This window comes from Phascolarctos cinereus, unplaced genomic scaffold (genome assembly GCF_003287225.1).
Source record: "Phascolarctos cinereus isolate Bilbo 61053 unplaced genomic scaffold, phaCin_HiC Scaffold_148;HRSCAF=717, whole genome shotgun sequence".
NCBI classification, from domain to species: Eukaryota; Metazoa; Chordata; class Mammalia; order Diprotodontia; family Phascolarctidae; genus Phascolarctos; species Phascolarctos cinereus.
The window spans coordinates 18,168-38,367 of NW_027555456.1; the positions used below are offsets into that span (position 1 = coordinate 18,168).

Consider the following 20,200-nt stretch of genomic DNA (forward strand, 5'->3'; position numbering starts at 1 on the left):
GTATTAAAGTATTAAAGTATTAAAGTATTAAAGTATTAAAGTATTAAAGTATTAAAGTATTAAAGTATTAAAGTATTAAAGTATTAAAGTATTAAAGTATTAAAGTATTAAAGTATTAAAGTATTAAAGTATTAAAGTATTAAAGTATTAAAGTATTAAAGTATTAAAGTATTAAAGTATTAAAGTATTAAAGTATTAAAGTATTAAAGTATTAAAGAAATATTAAATATTATTAAGATACTACTAAAACACAGAACCATTATATCAATAATATGAAAACCCAGGCATTAACAAAATTGTATGAATTTTCATAATTAAATTTTTTTATTTTTATGTTCAATTCCGATAAAACTTTAATACTGACATAGTATACAAATTCAACTTTCGGAAGAAAAAATCTATTTATCCCTGTTAATGTAGCTTATTTATAAAGCAAAGCATTGAAAATGCTCAGATGGACCATAAAAAGTCCCAATAACATAAAGGTTTGATCCTAGCCTTACTGTTAGTTTTAATTAAACTTACACATGCAAGTTTCCGCAACCCAGTGAGAATGCCCCCAAAATTTATACACAATTTAGCAGGAGCAGACATCAGGTTCACTACAAAGTAGCCCATAACGTCTTGTCCAACCACACCCCCACGGGACACAGCAGTGATTAACATTAAGCTATAAACGAAAGTTTGACTAAATTATAATTATCTAGGGCCGGTAAATTTCGTGCCAGCCACCGCGGCCATACGATTGACCCAAACTAACAGATGTCGGCGTAAAGCGTGTACAATCCAACAACCAAAATAAGGCTAAAACTCAATCATGCTGTAATACGCTATAGCTAACATTAAAAAATGCAACCAAAGTGGCCTTAATACTGACCAAAACACGACAGCTAAGACTCAAACTGGGATTAGATACCCCATTATGCTTTAGCCGTAAACTTAGATAGTTTAATAACGAAACTATTCGCCAGAGAACTACTAGCCAGCGCTTAAAACTCAAAGGACTTGACGGTGTCCTAAGCCCATCTAGAGGAGCCTGTCCTATAACCGATGAACCCCGATACACCCCACCTCTTCTTGCCAATACAGCCTATATACCGCCATCGTCAGCCTACCCCAATAGGGACCAAAAGTAAGCAAAATCATCAACCATAAAAACGTTAGGTCAAGGTGTAGCATATGAAGAGGAAAGTGATGGGCTACATTTTCTAACATAGAAAATTACGGACTATCTTATGAAACCTAAGATATACGAAGGAGGATTTAGCAGTAAATTAAGAATAGAGAGCTTAATTGAAACAGGCAATAGGACGCGTACACACCGCCCGTCACTCTCTTCAACATAAACAAACCAAATAACTAATAAAATAAATAAATAAAGAAGAGAAAAGTCGTAACATGGTAAGTGTACCGGAAGGTGCACTTGGATCATCAAAATGTAGCTTAAACAAAAGCATTTAGCCTACACCTAAAAGACTTCAGCTTACCCTGACCATTTTGAGCCAATATAAGCCCATCCACTAACTAATACAACTATATTAAATTTCTACCAAAACATTCAATTCATCCTAGTATAGGAGATAGAACAGATAAAAAGGCGCATTAATGATAGTACCGCAAGGGAAACCTGAAAGATAAGATTATAAGCACCACAAAGCAAAGATTCAACCTTCTACCTTTTGCATAATGGTTTAGCTAGTCAACTCGGACAAAAAGAACTATGCCCGTCCTCCCGAAATCAAGTGAGCTACTACAAGACAGCAACTAGAGCCAACTCGTCTATGTAGCAAAATAGTGAGAAGATCTTATAGTAGAGGTGAAAAGCCTATCGAACTTGAGGATAGCTGGTTATCCAAAACACGAATATAAGTTCAACTTTAAATTTAACCAAAGTAATCATAAACATAATTTAAATTTAAAAGCTAATCTAAAGGGGGACAACTCTTTAGATCCAGTAAACAAACTTCCATAGAGGATAATGAACCATATACAACTCATAGTTGGCTTAAAAGCAGCCACCAATTAAGAAAGCGTTAAAGCTCAAATACACAATATCATTTTAATCCCTAAAATATAATCAAAATCCCTATCTCTAAATTGGATAATTCTATAAATATATAGAAGCTATAATGCTAAAATTAGTAACAAGAAACATTTCTCCCTGCACAAGCCTACATTAGAAACGGAATAACCACTAACAATTAACAAACTAATAAACATAACTAAACGACTAGAAAGCTATTAACCATATTGTCAACCCAACACAGGAGTGCAACCCAAGGGAAAGATTAAAAGGAATAAAAGGAACTCGGCAAGTACATATAACCCCGCCTGTTTACCAAAAACATCACCTCTAGCATAACAAATATTAGAGGCAACGCCTGCCCAGTGAGTTAAACTTTAACGGCCGCGGTATACTGACCGTGCAAAGGTAGCATAATCACCTGTCCTCTAAATAGGGACTTGTATGAATGGCATCACGAGGGCCTAACTGTCTCCTATTCCCAATCAGTGAAATTGACCTTCCCGTGCAGAGGCGGGAATAATACTACAAGACGAGAAGACCCTGTGGAGCTTAAGATTAATAACTTAACCCAATCTTAATACTACCCTAATGGCATAACAACACTATATACTAAGTTATAATCTTTGGTTGGGGTGACCTCGGAGAACAAAATAACCTCCGAATGACTAAACCCAGATTAACATACCTAAGTATGACAACATCAGTAATTGACCCATATTTTGATCAACGGAACAAGTTACCCCAGGGATAACAGCGCAATCCTATTAAAGAGACCATATCGACAATCAGGGTTTACGACCTCGATGTTGGATCAGGACATCCAAATGGTGCAGCCGCTATTAATGGTTCGTTTGTTCAACGATTAAAGTCCTACGTGATCTGAGTTCAGACCGGAGCAATCCAGGTCGGTTTCTATCTGTATATTCATTACTCCCAGTACGAAAGGACAAGAGAAATAAGGCTAATATTAACAGACAAGCCTCAGAGATAAGGTATGAAACCATCTCAATACCATAACTCAATAATTTTATTCTCTAGAGACAGAGCTATTAAGGTGGCAGAGCAGGTAATTGCATAAAACTTAAACCTTTATAACCAGAGGTTCAACTCCTCTCCTTAATACATGCTTACTATTAATATTCTACTCTACACCTTCCCCATCCTACTAGCAGTTGCTTTCCTAACATTAGTAGAACGGAAAGTCCTAGGTTATATACAACTTCGAAAAGGCCCAAACATCGTCGGACCATATGGCCTACTACAACCAGTAGCAGACGCTGTAAAACTATTTACAAAAGAACCCTCACGGCCTGCAACATCATCAACCCTAATATTCATCACTGCCCCCATCATAGCCCTGACCTTAGCCCTAACAATCTGAGTACCCCTTCCTATACCCCATGCCCTCATTGACTTAAACCTAGGAGTACTATTCATCCTCACCCTATCCGGGCTATCAGTATATCCAATCTTATGATCTGGATGAGCATCAAACTCAAAATACGCCCTAATCGGAGCCCTACGAGCAGTAGCACAAACAATCTCATACGAAGTCACACTAGCCATAATCCTCCTATCAATCACGTTAATCAATGGATCATATACCCTAAAAAACCTAGCCATTACACAAGAAAACATATGACTACTAGTATCAACATGACCTTTAGCCATAATATGATTCATCTCAACACTAGCCGAAACAAATCGAACCCCATTCGACTTAACTGAGGGAGAATCAGAACTAGTATCAGGTTTCAACGTAGAATACTCAGCCGGCCCATTCGCCATATTTTTCCTAGCTGAATACACTAATATTCTAGCCATAAATGCCATAACCACAATCTTATTCCTAGGTTCACCAATCAACCACAACTTTACCCACATCAACACACTTTCATTTACACTTAAAACACTAATACTAACATTTCTATTCTTATGAATCCGAGCATCTTGCCCCCGATTCCGATATGATCAACTAATACACCTACTATGAAAAAACTTCTTACCCCTAACATTAGCCTTCTGCCTATGATATATCTCCATCCCAATCGCCCTATCATGCATTCCCCCTCAAATTTAAGAAATATGTCTGACAAAAGAATTATCTTGATAGGATAAATAATAGGGGTTTAAATCCCCTTATTTCTAGAACAGCAGGAATCGAACCCACATCAAAGAACTCAAAATTCCCAGTGCTTCCTTTACACCATATTCTAGTAAGGTCAGCTAATCAAGCTATCGGGCCCATACCCCGAAAATGTTGGTACACACCCCTCCCATACTAATGTCCCCATATATACTATTATTAACCTGTACCAGTCTACTACTAGGAACTACACTCACACTAGCAAGCAATCACTGACTTACAGCATGAATGGGACTAGAAATTAATACACTAGCAATAATTCCCCTAATAACATATCCAAACCACTCACGATCCACCGAATCTGCCATCAAATACTTCCTAACACAAGCCACTGCATCAATAATAATAATATTTGCCATCATCCAAAATGCCTGAGCAACAAACCAATGAACCCTAACCCAAATATCCAACAATACAGCCTCAATCCTAATAACACTAACCCTTGCTATCAAACTAGGACTAGCACCCTTCCACTTCTGAGTACCCGAAGTAACACAAGGAATTCCACTCTTATCCGGCATAATCTTATTAACCTGACAAAAAGTAGCCCCTGTATCAATCATATATCAAATCTCACCATCACTAAACATAAAAATCTTAACTACCCTAGCCATTCTATCCACACTAACAGGAGGATGAGGAGGACTAAACCAAACACACCTTCGAAAAATCCTAGCATACTCATCCATTTCTCATATAGGATGAACAATCATCATCATACCCATTAACCCAAACTTAGCCTTACTAAACCTATTTATCTATATTATCATCACAACAACAATCTTCTTAACCCTAAACTTAGCACAAGTAACTAAAATCAAATCACTAGCCAATCTATGAAACAAATCCACCCCAATAACCATAATTATCATAATTACCCTAATATCACTAGGAAGCCTTCCACCACTAACAGGATTTATACCAAAATGACTCATCTTACAAGAACTTGTAAACAATAATAACATCGCAACAGCTACACTAATAGCAATATCAACATTACTTAACCTATTCTTCTATATACGAATCATTTATACATCCACCCTAACAATATTCCCAACAACCAACAACTCAAAATTACAATGAATATATGCACAAACAAAAAAAACCACAATAATTCCACCACTCACAGTCATCTCCTCCATACTTCTGCCCCTAACACCACTATGCCTAACTCTATTCCAAATAAGAACTACAAGTCTTTACCTTGCATCATCCAAACGCAAATAGGACACTTTAATTAAGCTAAATTCTTTACAATACAAGCTTCGGTAGCCACTTGACTACTTCCCTGAACTTGCAATTCAACGTAATTTATACTACAAAGCCAACATAAAGGTTTAGGCTCAAACCAGACCAAAGGCCTTCAAAGCCTTAAGCAGGTGTCTAAGCACCTAACCTTTATCACACTCTACTAACCTCACGCCTTTATAGGGAAAAGAAAAGGCGTGAGGCCCCGGGGATCTACATATAGCTTATCCACTAAATTGGAGGGTGTTTATCCCACTAACTCTTAGTTAACAACTAAGCACCAAATATTGGCTTCAACTTAATGGTAAAAAGAGATTATATCTCTGTCTTTGAATTTACAATTCAATGCTTACCTCAGCCATTTTACCTATGTTCATTAATCGCTGACTATTCTCAACCAATCACAAAGATATTGGTACCATATATATACTATTTGGCGCCTGAGCTGGAATAGTAGGTACGGCCCTCAGCCTGTTAATCCGCATGGAACTTGGCCAACCAGGAGCTTTAATTGAAGATGACCAAATCTATAACGTTATTGTAACTGCCCATGCTTTCGTAATAATTTTCTTTATAGTTATACCCATTATAATTGGTGGCTTTGGTAACTGACTAGTACCACTAATAATCGGCGCCCCTGATATAGCATTTCCACGAATAAACAATATAAGCTTCTGACTACTTCCACCATCTTTTCTATTACTACTAGCATCTTCCACAGTAGAAGCTGGTGCAGGAACTGGATGGACAGTATACCCCCCACTAGCCAGCAATCTAGCCCATGCCGGGGCATCAGTAGACTTAGCAATTTTCTCCCTACATCTTGCAGGTATTTCCTCTATCCTAGGTGCTATCAACTTTATCACTACAATTATTAACATAAAACCACCAGCCTTATCTCAATATCAAATCCCATTATTTGTTTGATCAGTAATAATCACAGCAGTACTACTTCTCCTATCTCTTCCAATCTTAGCAGCAGGAATTACTATACTATTGACTGACCGCAACTTAAATACAACTTTTTTTGACCCAACTGGCGGAGGCGATCCTATTTTATACCAACACCTATTCTGATTTTTTGGTCACCCAGAAGTTTACATCTTAATCTTACCTGGGTTTGGCATAATCTCACACATTGTAACCTTCTATTCAGGAAAAAAAGAACCATTCGGCTATATAGGTATAGTCTGAGCAATAATATCTATTGGATTCCTAGGATTTATCGTATGAGCCCATCACATATTTACAGTAGGACTAGATGTAGATACCCGAGCCTACTTCACCTCAGCTACTATAATCATTGCTATTCCCACAGGAATTAAAGTCTTTAGTTGATTAGCCACTCTTCATGGAGGAAATATCAAATGATCACCCGCAATGCTATGAGCCATTGGATTCATCTTCCTTTTTACAATTGGAGGCCTAACAGGAATTGTCTTAGCTAACTCATCATTAGACATCGTTTTACACGACACCTATTATGTAGTAGCTCATTTCCACTATGTATTATCTATAGGCGCTGTATTTGCCATTATAGGCGGGCTTGTTCATTGATTCCCTCTATTCACTGGATATACACTCAATAATACATGAACTAAAATTCACTTCACCGTAATATTTATTGGAGTTAACCTAACATTCTTTCCTCAACACTTCCTAGGTCTTTCTGGAATACCACGACGATACTCAGATTACCCAGATGCCTATACACTATGAAACATTTTATCATCAATAGGTTCTATTATTTCACTCACAGCTGTAATATTAATAATCTTTATTATTTGAGAAGCATTTGCATCTAAACGTGAAGTATCTACTCTAGAACTAACTACCACAAACATTGAATGATTACACGGCTGTCCACCACCTTATCATACATTTGAACAACCAGCATTTATCAAAACTTAACTACAAGAAAGGAAGGAATTGAACCTCCCAAAGTTGATTTCAAGTCAACCCTATAACCTCTATAACTTTCTCATAAGATATTAGTAATAACAATTACATAACCTTGCCATGGTTAAATTATAAGTTTTAATCTTATATATCTTACATGCCTTACCCTATACAACTAGGCTTCCAAGATGCTGCATCCCCTATTATAGAAGAACTAGTATACTTTCATGATCATACATTAATAACGTATTCCTCATTAGCTCACTAATCTTATATACAATTATACTTATACTAACCACAAAACTTACCCACACAAACACTATTAATGCCCAAGAAGTAGAAACCATATGAACCATTATTCCCGCTGTAATCCTAGTATTTATTGCATTACCATCCTTACGAATTCTATACATAATAGACGAAATCCATAACCCCTACCTAACAGTAAAAGCCATTGGCCACCAATGATATTGAAGCTATGAATATACTGACTATGAAGATCTAACATTTGACTCATATATAATCCCAACCCAAGATCTATCCCCAGGCCAATTTCGACTACTAGAAACAGATAATCGAATAGTACTACCAATAGATCTTCCAATCCGAGTACTAATCTCATCTGAAGATGTACTCCACGCTTGAACCCTTCCATCCTTAGGAGTAAAAGCAGATGCCATCCCAGGCCGATTAAATCAAATTACTCTTACATCCACTCGTCCAGGAGTATTTTATGGACAATGCTCAGAAATTTGTGGTTCAAACCATAGTTTCATACCAATTGTACTTGAAATAACTACACTAAATTATTTCGAAAAATGATCTTCCACAATACTATCATCTTTGAGAAACCATACTAATACTATAAGTATTATAAGGACCCACACTTCCCTCAAAACACATGCCACAACTAAATATATCAATATGACCTCTAACCATTACCCTTACAATATTAACATTTTTTTGCATATACCAACTAAAAATGATTAACCAAACTATAACCTCCATAACCCCAAAAAATGAAAAAAAAATACCAACAAAAACCCAATTACCCTGAAACAAAAAATGAACAAAAATCTATTTACCCAATTCATTACCCCCACAATTATAGACACCACCATATTACCAATAATCATTATACTTCCCTGTCTTATCCTTTCAACCCCAAAACACTTATTTTCTAACCGAATCCAAACACTACAAATTTGATTAATCCGACTAATTACTAAACAAATAATATTACTACATAACAAACAAGGCCAAACCTGAACTCTCATACTAATATCATTGATCCTATTCATTTCATCAACAAACTTACTAGGCCTTCTTCCATATTCCTTCACACCAACTACTCAACTTTCAATAAATATCAGTATGGCCATCCCCTTATGAATAGCTACAGTAATTATAGGATTACGAAATAAACCAAAAACATCTTTAGCCCATTTACTACCACAAGGAACACCAACCCCTCTAATCCCTATACTTATCATCATTGAAACTATTAGCCTATTGATTCAACCACTAGCTCTAGCAGTACGACTAACAGCTAACATTACTGCAGGCCATTTACTCATCCACCTCATTACTTCCGCAACACTAGCTCTTCTATCCATTAACATAATTGCATCAACCATGACATTTATCATTTTCCTTATACTAATAATCCTGGAACTAACCGTAGCCCTTATCCAAGCTTACGTTTTCACCCTCCTAGTAAGCCTATACTTACATAATAACTCCTAATGACTCACCAAACACATGCTTACCACATAGTAAACCCAAGTCCATGACCATTAACAGGAGCCCTATCCGCACTTTTACTTACATCAGGCCTTACTATATGATTTCACTCCAATTCACTACTGCTACTCATAACAGGCCTCACATGCATACTACTCACAATATATCAATGATGACGTGACATTATCCGAGAAGGAACATTCCAAGGACATCACACCCCTGTAGTACAAAAAAACCTACGATACGGAATAATCCTATTTCTCCTATCAGAAGCATTCTTCTTCCTAGGATTTTTCTGAGCTTTCTACCATTCAAGCCTAGCCCCAACCCCTGAAATTGGTAGCTGTTGACCCCCTACAGGAATTCACCCACTCGACCCATTTGAAATTCCTCTACTAAATACATCCATCCTACTAGCATCAGGAGTATCAATCACATGAGCACATCACAGCTTAATAGAAGGCCATCGCAACCACACAATCCAAGCACTATCAATCACAATTCTACTAGGATTATATTTTACTATATTACAAGCTATAGAATATTACGAAGCCTCTTTTACTATATCAGACGGAATTTATGGCTCCACCTTTTTTATATCTACAGGATTTCACGGACTACACGTAATCATTGGCTCAACATTCTTAACCGTATGCCTAATACGACAACTTAAATATCACTTCACAACAACACACCATCTTGGCTTTGAAGCAGCCGCATGATACTGACACTTCGTAGATGTAGTATGACTTTTCCTATATGTATCAATCTATTGATGAGGATCATATTTTTCTAGTATAATTAGTACTACTGATTTCCAATCACTAAGTTCTGGTTAAAACCAGAGAAAAATAATCAACCTCCTAATCACTTTAATCGTTAATTTCATATTATCCACCATCATCATTCTAATTGCTTTCTGACTCCCACAACTCTACCTATACCTAGAAAAATCTAGTCCATACGAATGCGGATTTGATCCACTAGGCTCAGCACGCCTACCATTTTCACTAAAATTTTTCTTAGTAGCAATTACATTTCTGCTATTTGACCTAGAAATTGCCCTACTACTATCACTACCCTGAGCCCTACAACTTCCCCATCCTAATATAACATTAGTCCTATCTTACTGCCTAATCCTACTATTAACAGCTGGACTGGCCTATGAATGATCACAAAAAGGCCTAGAATGAACTGAATAGGTTTTTAATCTAAACAAGATAATTGATTTCGACTCAATAAATCATGGCTTAAACCCATGAATACCTTATGACCTCAATCAACTTAAACCTAATAACAGCCTTTTTACTAGCCCTAGCAGGAGTCCTAATATATCGATCCCACCTAATATCAACTCTACTATGCTTAGAAGGTATAATACTATCACTATATATTATATTATCCCTCCTAATTTCCCACTTCCACATATTCTCCTTATCAATAGCACCACTAATCCTACTAGTAATCTCAGCATGTGAAGCAGCTGTAGGATTAGCATTATTAGTAAAAATATCTAACAACTATGGTAACGACTATGTGCAAAACCTAAATCTCCTACAATGCTAAAAATCCTTATACCAACATTCATATTAATCCCACTTACCTGACTATCCAAAAACCTATGACTATGAACCAACCTCACATCATACAGCCTATTAATTGGAACCTTCAGCATTACACTTCTATATCAAGACTCAGACCTAGGCACAAACCATAATAACCTATTTTATACAGACTCATTATCTAGCCCCTTACTAGTCCTATCATGCTGACTACTTCCCCTAATAATAATAGCAAGTCAAAATCACCTAAACAAAGAAATAAACCGAAAAAAAGCTTACCTGACCACACTAATTATTCTACAACTATCACTAATTACAGCTTTATCAGCATCAGAACTCATAATATTCTATATCATATTCGAAACAACCCTTATCCCCACCCTAATTATTATTACACGATGAGGTAACCAAAATGAACGACTAAACGCTGGACTTTACCTTCTATTTTATACCCTAACAGGATCAATTCCCCTCTTAATTGCCCTACTATTCTTATATAACAAACTAGGATCATTACATATTCTAGCCATAACTATTATATCAACCACCCTAAAACCTTCTTACTCTAATTCAATCCTATGATACGCATGTATAACCGCATTCATAGTTAAAATACCTCTATACGGCCTACACCTATGACTGCCAAAAGCACACGTAGAAGCACCAATCGCAGGATCAATAGTACTAGCAGCTATTCTACTAAAATTAGGAGGCTATGGAATTATACGAATAACAGTCTTTACCCAACCCCTAACCACAAACCTTTACTACCCATTCATTATCCTATCACTATGAGGAATAGTCATAACAAGCTTCATCTGCTTACGCCAAACAGACCTAAAATCTCTAATCGCCTACTCCTCAATCAGCCACATAGCTCTAGTAATCATCGCTACTCTTATACAATCACCACTAAGCTTCATAGGTGCTACAGCCCTAATAATCGCCCATGGTCTAACATCTTCCATACTATTTTGTCTAGCCAACACAAACTATGAACGCATCAACAGTCGAATTATAATCTTAGCTCGAGGATTACAAACCATTCTCCCATTAACATGCACCTGATGAATCTTAGCCATCCTAGCTAATCTAGCTATCCCACCATCCATCAATTTCTTAGGCGAACTACTGGTATTCACCTCATCCTTCTCTTGATCAAATTTTTCCATCATTTTACTAGGCACTAACACCATCATTACAGCACTTTACTCACTTCACATATTAACAACCACACAACGAGGAAAACCCACATACCACACACAAACTATTAAACCAACCTCCACACGAGAACACACCTTAATAATTCTTCACTTAATCCCACTACTAACCATCTCACTAAACCCTAAATTCATCCTAGGACTAACATACTGCAAATATAGTTTAACAAAAACATTAGATCGTGAATCTAAATATAGGAGTTCAAACCCCCTTACATGCCAAGAAAGATCTAAGAACTGCTAATTCTTAATACCATACCTAACAAACATGGCTTTCTTACTTTTAAAGGATTATTAGTTATCCACTGGTCTTAGGAACCAAAAACTTTGGTGCAATTCCAAATAAAAGTAATTAACAATATACTCAATACTATAACTCTCCTATCTATTACAACCCTAACCACCCCTTTAATCATTAACCTCATTTTCCCACATAAAACCACTAAACTTCCAATATACTACAAAATAGCCGTAAAATATGCTTTCCTCATTAGCCTTCCCCCACTATTATCATTTATCCACACAGGACAAGAATCTATTATTACTAACTGAAAATGATTCTCAATTAATTCATTCAACTTAACTATAAGTTTCAAACTAGATTACTTCTCTATTATTTTTATTCCTATCGCCCTTTACGTAACCTGATCTATCCTAGAATTTTCACAATGATACATAAACTCAGATCCTAATATTCACCAATTCTTTAAATACCTAGTCATATTCCTACTAACCATAATAATCCTAATTACCGCTAACAACCTATTCCAACTGTTCATTGGATGAGAAGGAGTAGGCATTATATCATTCATATTGATCGGATGATGGCACGGCCGATCTGACGCTAACACAGCAGCCTTACAAGCAATCCTCTACAACCGTATCGGAGACATAGGCCTCATACTTACCATAGTATGACTAATAACCAACACTGGCTCATGAGACCTACAACACATCTTCATGACTAAAATAAACACCCTAGCCCTACTAGGACTAGTCATCGCTGCAATAGGAAAATCAGCCCAATTCGGCCTACACCCTTGACTCCCCTCCGCTATAGAAGGACCCACACCAGTATCAGCCCTCCTTCACTCAAGCACTATAGTTGTAGCAGGAGTATTCCTCTTAATCCGCTTCTACCCTATAATAAAAGACAACAACACTATCCTAACTATTATTCTATGTACAGGAGCCATAACATCACTATTTACCGCAATATGTGCTACCACACAAAATGACATCAAAAAAATTGTAGCATTCTCAACATCCAGCCAACTAGGACTAATAATAGTAACTATAGGACTTAACCAACCCCACCTAGCATTTCTACATATATGTACCCACGCCTTCTTCAAAGCCACACTATTCCTATGCTCCGGCTCAATCATCCACAACTTAAACAACGAACAAGATATTCGAAAAATAGGAGGCCTATTAAACATCTTACCAATTACTTCATCAGCCCTCATAACAAGCAGCTTAGCCCTCATTGGAACCCCATTCCTAACAGGCTTCTACTCCAAAGATCCCATCATTGAAACAATAAACATATCCTATATTAACTCATGAGCCCTAACAACCACCCTAATCACCACCACTTTAACAGCTATATATAGCCTACGAATAATTTATTTCACACTACTAAATCAACCACGATTTATCCCTCTATTAACAATCAATGAAAACCACCCAAACCTCAAAAACCCAATCCTACGCCTAACCTTAGGAAGTATCTTTACTGGATATTTACTAACAATAAATATTCCTACTACTTACATAAATCCAACAACAATACCACCAATACTAAAAATATCAACCCTCTTAGTAACAATTACAGGATTATTAATTGCTATAGAGTTAAATTCACTAACTAATAAACTACCAACTCCACCACTAAAACACGCATACAACTTCTCAATCATACAAGGATATTTCACACACTTACTCCACCGACTACTACCTCTAGCAAGCCTACAAATAAGCCAATACATTGCCACCATATTAATAGATCTAAACTGGTATGAAAAAATTGGACCTAAAAATCAAATAAATATCCACACCACTATATCCTCATATATCTCCTCCACTCAAAAAGGTTTAATCAAAACATACTTCCTATCATTCATCATTTCTATTCCAATAATAATAATCCTAGCTACCTAATCACAACCACGAACAATCTCTAACACTACACAAATAGTTATAAACAAAATTCAACCCAAAAACATTAAAATTCACCCCCCACACCCATACAACAAAGAAACACCACCACAATCCTGACTTACATAAGAATTACTAACAACATCAAATAATCCAATAACAGTAGCAACCTCAACTTTATCCAACACAAAATACCAAATTAACTTAAGCAATAAAACAAAAAAATATACCTAAAGCCACTGTATTACTTACCCAACTCTCAGGATACTCCTCCGTAGATATAGCAGCAGTATAACCAAAAACTACTAACATACCCCCAAGATAAACTAAAAACATAATTAAACCCAAAAAAGTACTTCCCAAACTCACAACAATAGCACACCCCAAGCCACCACTAACTACTAAACTCAAACCACCATATACAGGAGAAGGCTTAGAAGCAAAAGCCACAAAACTAATAACCAACAAGAAAGAGAACAAATAGACTATCATTACTATATCCATCATTTCAGTATGGACTTTAACCATAACCTATGGAATGAAAAACCATTGTTGTATTTCAACTACAAAAACTAATGACCAACCCACGTAAAACATATCTACTCATAAAAATCATCAACAAGACTTTCATTGACCTTCCAACCCCATCCAACATCTCTACCTGATGAAACTTTGGATCCCTACTAGGCATATGCCTAATAATTCAAATCATCACAGGTCTTTTCTTAGCCATACACTACACCCCAGACACCTCAACCGCCTTCTCATCAGTAGCCCACATCTGCCGAGAAGTAAACTATGGCTGACTTATCCGCAACCTACATGCTAACGGAGCATCAATCTTCTTCATATGCCTTTATCTCCACATCGGCCGAGGAATTTATTATGGCTCATACCTATATAAAAGCACATGAAATATCGGAGTAATTCTACTACTAATAACTATAATAACTGCTTTCATAGGATATGTACTCCCATGAGGACAAATATCATTTTGAGGGGCGACAGTAATTACCAATCTACTATCCGCCATCCCATACATTGGCAGCACACTAGTAGAATGAATCTGAGGAGGCTTCTCCGTAGACAAAGCCACTTTAACCCGATTCTTCACCCTACACTTTATTTTACCATTCATCATTATAGCCTTAACCATAGTACACCTCCTATTCCTCCATGAAACAGGATCAAACAACCCCCTAGGAATTAACCCCAACCCTGACAAAATCCCATTTCACCCCTACTTTACCACCAAAGACACAATAGGCATTATACTAATACTACTAATCCTACTAATACTTACCCTTCTTTCACCAGACATACTAAGCGACCCTGACAACTTCTCCCCAGCAAATCCTCTCAACACACCACAACACATCAAGCCAGAATGATACTTTCTATTTGCATATGCAATCCTACGATCAATCCCCAACAAACTAGGAGGAGTCCTAGCTCTACTAGCATCCATCTTAATCCTATTTATAATGCCACTCCTCCACACATCTAAACAAAGCAGCCTAACATTCCGACCAATTTCACAAACTCTATTCTGAATACTAGTAACTAATCTACTTGTACTCACCTGAATCGGAAGCCAACCAGCAGAACAACCTTACATCATCATCGGCCAAGTAGCATCCACCACATACTTCCTACTTATCCTCATCCTAATACCTATAGCAGGCTTATTAGAAAACTTCATACTAAAACCAAAATAAACAGTCCAAGTAATTTAACAAAAATACTGGCTTTGTAAGCCAACAATGAAGGTAAACACCATTCCTAGGACACATCAAGAAAAGGACAACACGCCCTACCATCAACACCCAAAGCTGACATTCTCATTAAACTACTTCCTGAATCATAAAAAAAATTAATTTTTTAACAATTTAATTTTGTATACTATGTCAGTATTAAAATTTTCACAATTTCATTCACGAACAACCAAAAATAATTCACCTACTTAAATAACAACCAACACTCACATCCTATAAACTTCAAAAACACCCTACACATACCACTTTTATAGTGCTTAATACATTATATTCATATAGTACTAGATACATTATATTCATATAGTACTAAATACATTATATCTATATAGTACTAAATACATTATATTCATATAGTACTAAATACATTAAATCTATGCTCACACACATAAAACCTATGATTTAAGACATTATATGTATATAGTACATTCATTTATTTACCTCTAGCATATAATAATATACATTATACTCAAATAGTACTAAATACATAATACTCAAACAATACTAAATACATTAAATTAATGTAATAAAGACATATTATGTATGATATAAAGACATGTATATGTATATAGTACATTCATTTATTTACCACTAGCATATAAGAATGTATATTAAACTCAAATTATACCTAAAACATTAAATTTATTAGTAATATAAATTCTATACCAAATGCGTATCTAGAATTACATATAAATCATCTTTTACATAAGACATATAGCTCATATTTTACATAATACATTAACTGTTGGCGTACATAGACATACCATCAATGAAGAATGAATCTAAATTCTTATATTACTAGCATATCCAATCCAAGCAAAATACCTTATTCCTCACCTCACGAGAGACCACCATCCCGCCCTCCGAAGGTATGCGATCCTTCAGAGCAGGCCCATAGATTGCGGACGTACCTAGAACTCTTTTACTGGCTACTGGTTGTTACTTCAGGTCCATAATACCCTATTCAGCTAATCCATGCTTTTCGTAGAGGCATATGTGATGATTTAAGTGCTAATCAGCCCATAACGCGGCATAACTGAACTATCCGGCATTAGGTAGGATTTTTATTTGGGGTGGTTTATCAACAGGGCGGGAGCCTGGGAGGTCGCCGACGTAATAGTTGACTGACATTCAATGATTATACCTCATTTATCGTGAATGGGGAAGTTATATGAATGAATTGAAGACATATTTATTAACTCAAATGATAATATGGGATACACTTATTGTTTTGATAAGATTTAATTAATATTAGTTCAATTATTTAAGAGGCAATTAAGTCAATGATCTTTAGACATATATATATATATATTATCCTTAATATACTATTATTATACTATTCCCCCCCCCCAGAAGTCACACGCGAAAAACTAAACGCATAATAATTTATAATAATTTATAATAATTTATAATAATATAATTTATAATAATTTATAATAATTTATAATAATTTATAATAATTTATAATAATTATAATATAATATTTATAATAATTTATAATAATTTATAATAATTTAAATATTATAATAATTTATAATAATTTATAATAATTTATAATAAATAAAAGATTAGACTTATATTCATTAAACCCCACCCCCTTACCAAAAATTATCCTTTCCGTCAAACCCCAAAACCGGACGATAAAACTTTTAGCAGAGCATTACACTCACGAAGTAGCGGGACACAACACTTAATAATAAGAACAATACCCTTATAAAAGTATTATAAAGTATTATAAAGTATTATAAAGTATTAAAAGTATTAAAGTATTAAAGTATTAAAGTATTAAAGTATTAAAGTATTAAAGTATTAAAGTATTATAAAGTATTAAAGTATTAAAGTATTAAAGTATTAAAGTATTAAAAGTATTAAAGTATTAAAAAGTATTAAAGTATTAAAGTATTAAAAAGTATTAAAGTATTAAAGTATTAAAGTATTAAAGAAATATTAAATATTATTAAGATACTACTAAAACACAGAACCATTATATCAATAATATGAAAACCCAGGCATTAACAAAATTGTATGAATTTTCATAATTAAATTTTTTTATTTTTATGTTCAATTCCGATAAAACTTTAATACTGACATAGTATACAAATTCAACTTTCGGAAGAAAAAATCTATTTATCCCTGTTAATGTAGCTTATTTATAAAGCAAAGCATTGAAAATGCTCAGATGGACCATAAAAAGTCCCAATAACATAAAGGTTTGATCCTAGCCTTACTGTTAGTTTTAATTAAACTTACACATGCAAGTTTCCGCAACCCAGTGAGAATGCCCCCAAAATTTATACACAATTTAGCAGGAGCAGACATCAGGTTCACTACAAAGTAGCCCATAACGTCTTGTCCAACCACACCCCACGGGACACAGCAGTGATTAACATTAAGCTATAAACGAAAGTTTGACTAAATTATAATTATCTAGGGCCGGTAAATTTCGTGCCAGCCACCGCGGCCATACGATTGACCCAAACTAACAGATGTCGGCGTAAAGCGTGTACAATCCAACAACCAAAATAAGGCTAAAACTCAATCATGCTGTAATACGCTATAGCTAACATTAAAAAATGCAACCAAAGTGGCCTTAATACTGACCAAAACACGACAGCTAAGACTCAAACTGGGATTAGATACCCCATTATGCTTTAGCCGTAAACTTAGATAGTTTAATAACGAAACTATTCGCCAGAGAACTACTAGCCAGCGCTTAAAACTCAAAGGACTTGACGGTGTCCTAAGCCCATCTAGAGGAGCCTGTCCTATAACCGATGAACCCCGATACACCCCACCTCTTCTTGCCAATACAGCCTATATACCGCCATCGTCAGCCTACCCCAATAGGGACCAAAAGTAAGCAAAATCATCAACCATAAAAACGTTAGGTCAAGGTGTAGCATATGAAGAGGAAAGTGATGGGCTACATTTTCTAACATAGAAAATTACGGACTATCTTATGAAACCTAAGATATACGAAGGAGGATTTAGCAGTAAATTAAGAATAGAGAGCTTAATTGAAACAGGCAATAGGACGCGTACACACCGCCCGTCACTCTCTTCAACATAAACAAACCAAATAACTAATAAAATAAATAAATAAAGAAGAGAAAAGTCGTAACATGGTAAGTGTACCGGAAGGTGCACTTGGATCATCAAAATGTAGCTTAAACAAAAGCATTTAGCCTACACCTAAAAGACTTCAGCTTACCCTGACCATTTTGAGCCAATATAAGCCCATCCACTAACTAATACAACTATATTAAATTTCTACCAAAACATTCAATTCATCCTAGTATAGGAGATAGAACAGATAAAAAGGCGCATTAATGATAGTACCGCAAGGGAAACCTGAAAGATAAGATTATAAGCACCACAAAGCAAAGATTCAACCTTCTACCTTTTGCATAATGGTTTAGCTAGTCAACTCGGACAAAAAGAACTATGCCCGTCCTCCCGAAATCAAGTGAGCTACTACAAGACAGCAACTAGAGCCAACTCGTCTATGTAGCAAAATAGTGAGAAGATCTTATAGTAGAGGTGAAAAGCCTATCGAACTTGAGGATAGCTGGTTATCCAAAACACGAATATAAGTTCAACTTTAAATTTAACCAAAGTAATCATAAACATAATTTAAATTTAAAAGCTAATCTAAAGGGGGACAACTCTTTAGATCCAGTAAACAAACTTCCATAGAGGATAATGAACCATATACAACTCATAGTTGGCTTAAAAGCAGCCACCAATTAAGAAAGCGTTAAAGCTCAAATACACAATATCATTTTAATCCCTAAAATATAATCAAAATCCCTATCTCTAAATTGGATAATTCTATAAATATATAGAAGCTATAATGCTAAAATTAGTAACAAGAAACATTTCTCCCTGCACAAGCCTACATTAGAAACGGAATAACCACTAACAATTAACAAACTAATAAACATAACTAAACGACTAGAAAGCTATTAACCATATTGTCAACCCAACACAGGAGTGCAACCCAAGGGAAAGATTAAAAGGAATAAAAGGAACTCGGCAAGTACATATAACCCCGCCTGTTTACCAAAAACATCACCTCTAGCATAACAAATATTAGAGGCAACGCCTGCCCAGTGAGTTAAACTTTAACGGCCGCGGTATACTGACCGTGCAAAGGTAGCATAATCACCTGTCCTCTAAATAGGGACTTGTATGAATGGCATCACGAGGGCCTAACTGTCTCCTATTCCCAATCAGTGAAATTGACCTTCCCGTGCAGAGGCGGGAATAATACTACAAGACGAGAAGACCCTGTGGAGCTTAAGATTAATAACTTAACCCAATCTTAATACTACCCTAATGGCATAACAACACTATATACTAAGTTATAATCTTTGGTTGGGGTGACCTCGGAGAACAAAATAACCTCCGAATGACTAAACCCA

The 20,200-nt window shown here is 35.7% G+C and overlaps 2 non-coding genes across 2 annotated transcripts; both read left to right on the plus strand.

The window, feature by feature from the left end:
- The first annotated feature begins 480 nt into the window (after positions 1 to 480).
- LOC144455986 (18S ribosomal RNA) lies at positions 481 to 1,434 on the plus strand. Its single transcript, XR_013484893.1, has one exon. It is a non-coding gene; the product is annotated as an 18S ribosomal RNA (ribosomal RNA).
- A 16,547-nt stretch (positions 1,435 to 17,981) lies between these two features.
- LOC144455993 (18S ribosomal RNA) lies at positions 17,982 to 18,934 on the plus strand. The gene has a single exon (XR_013484912.1). It is a non-coding gene; the product is annotated as an 18S ribosomal RNA (ribosomal RNA).
- The last annotated feature ends 1,266 nt before the right edge of the window (positions 18,935 to 20,200 follow it).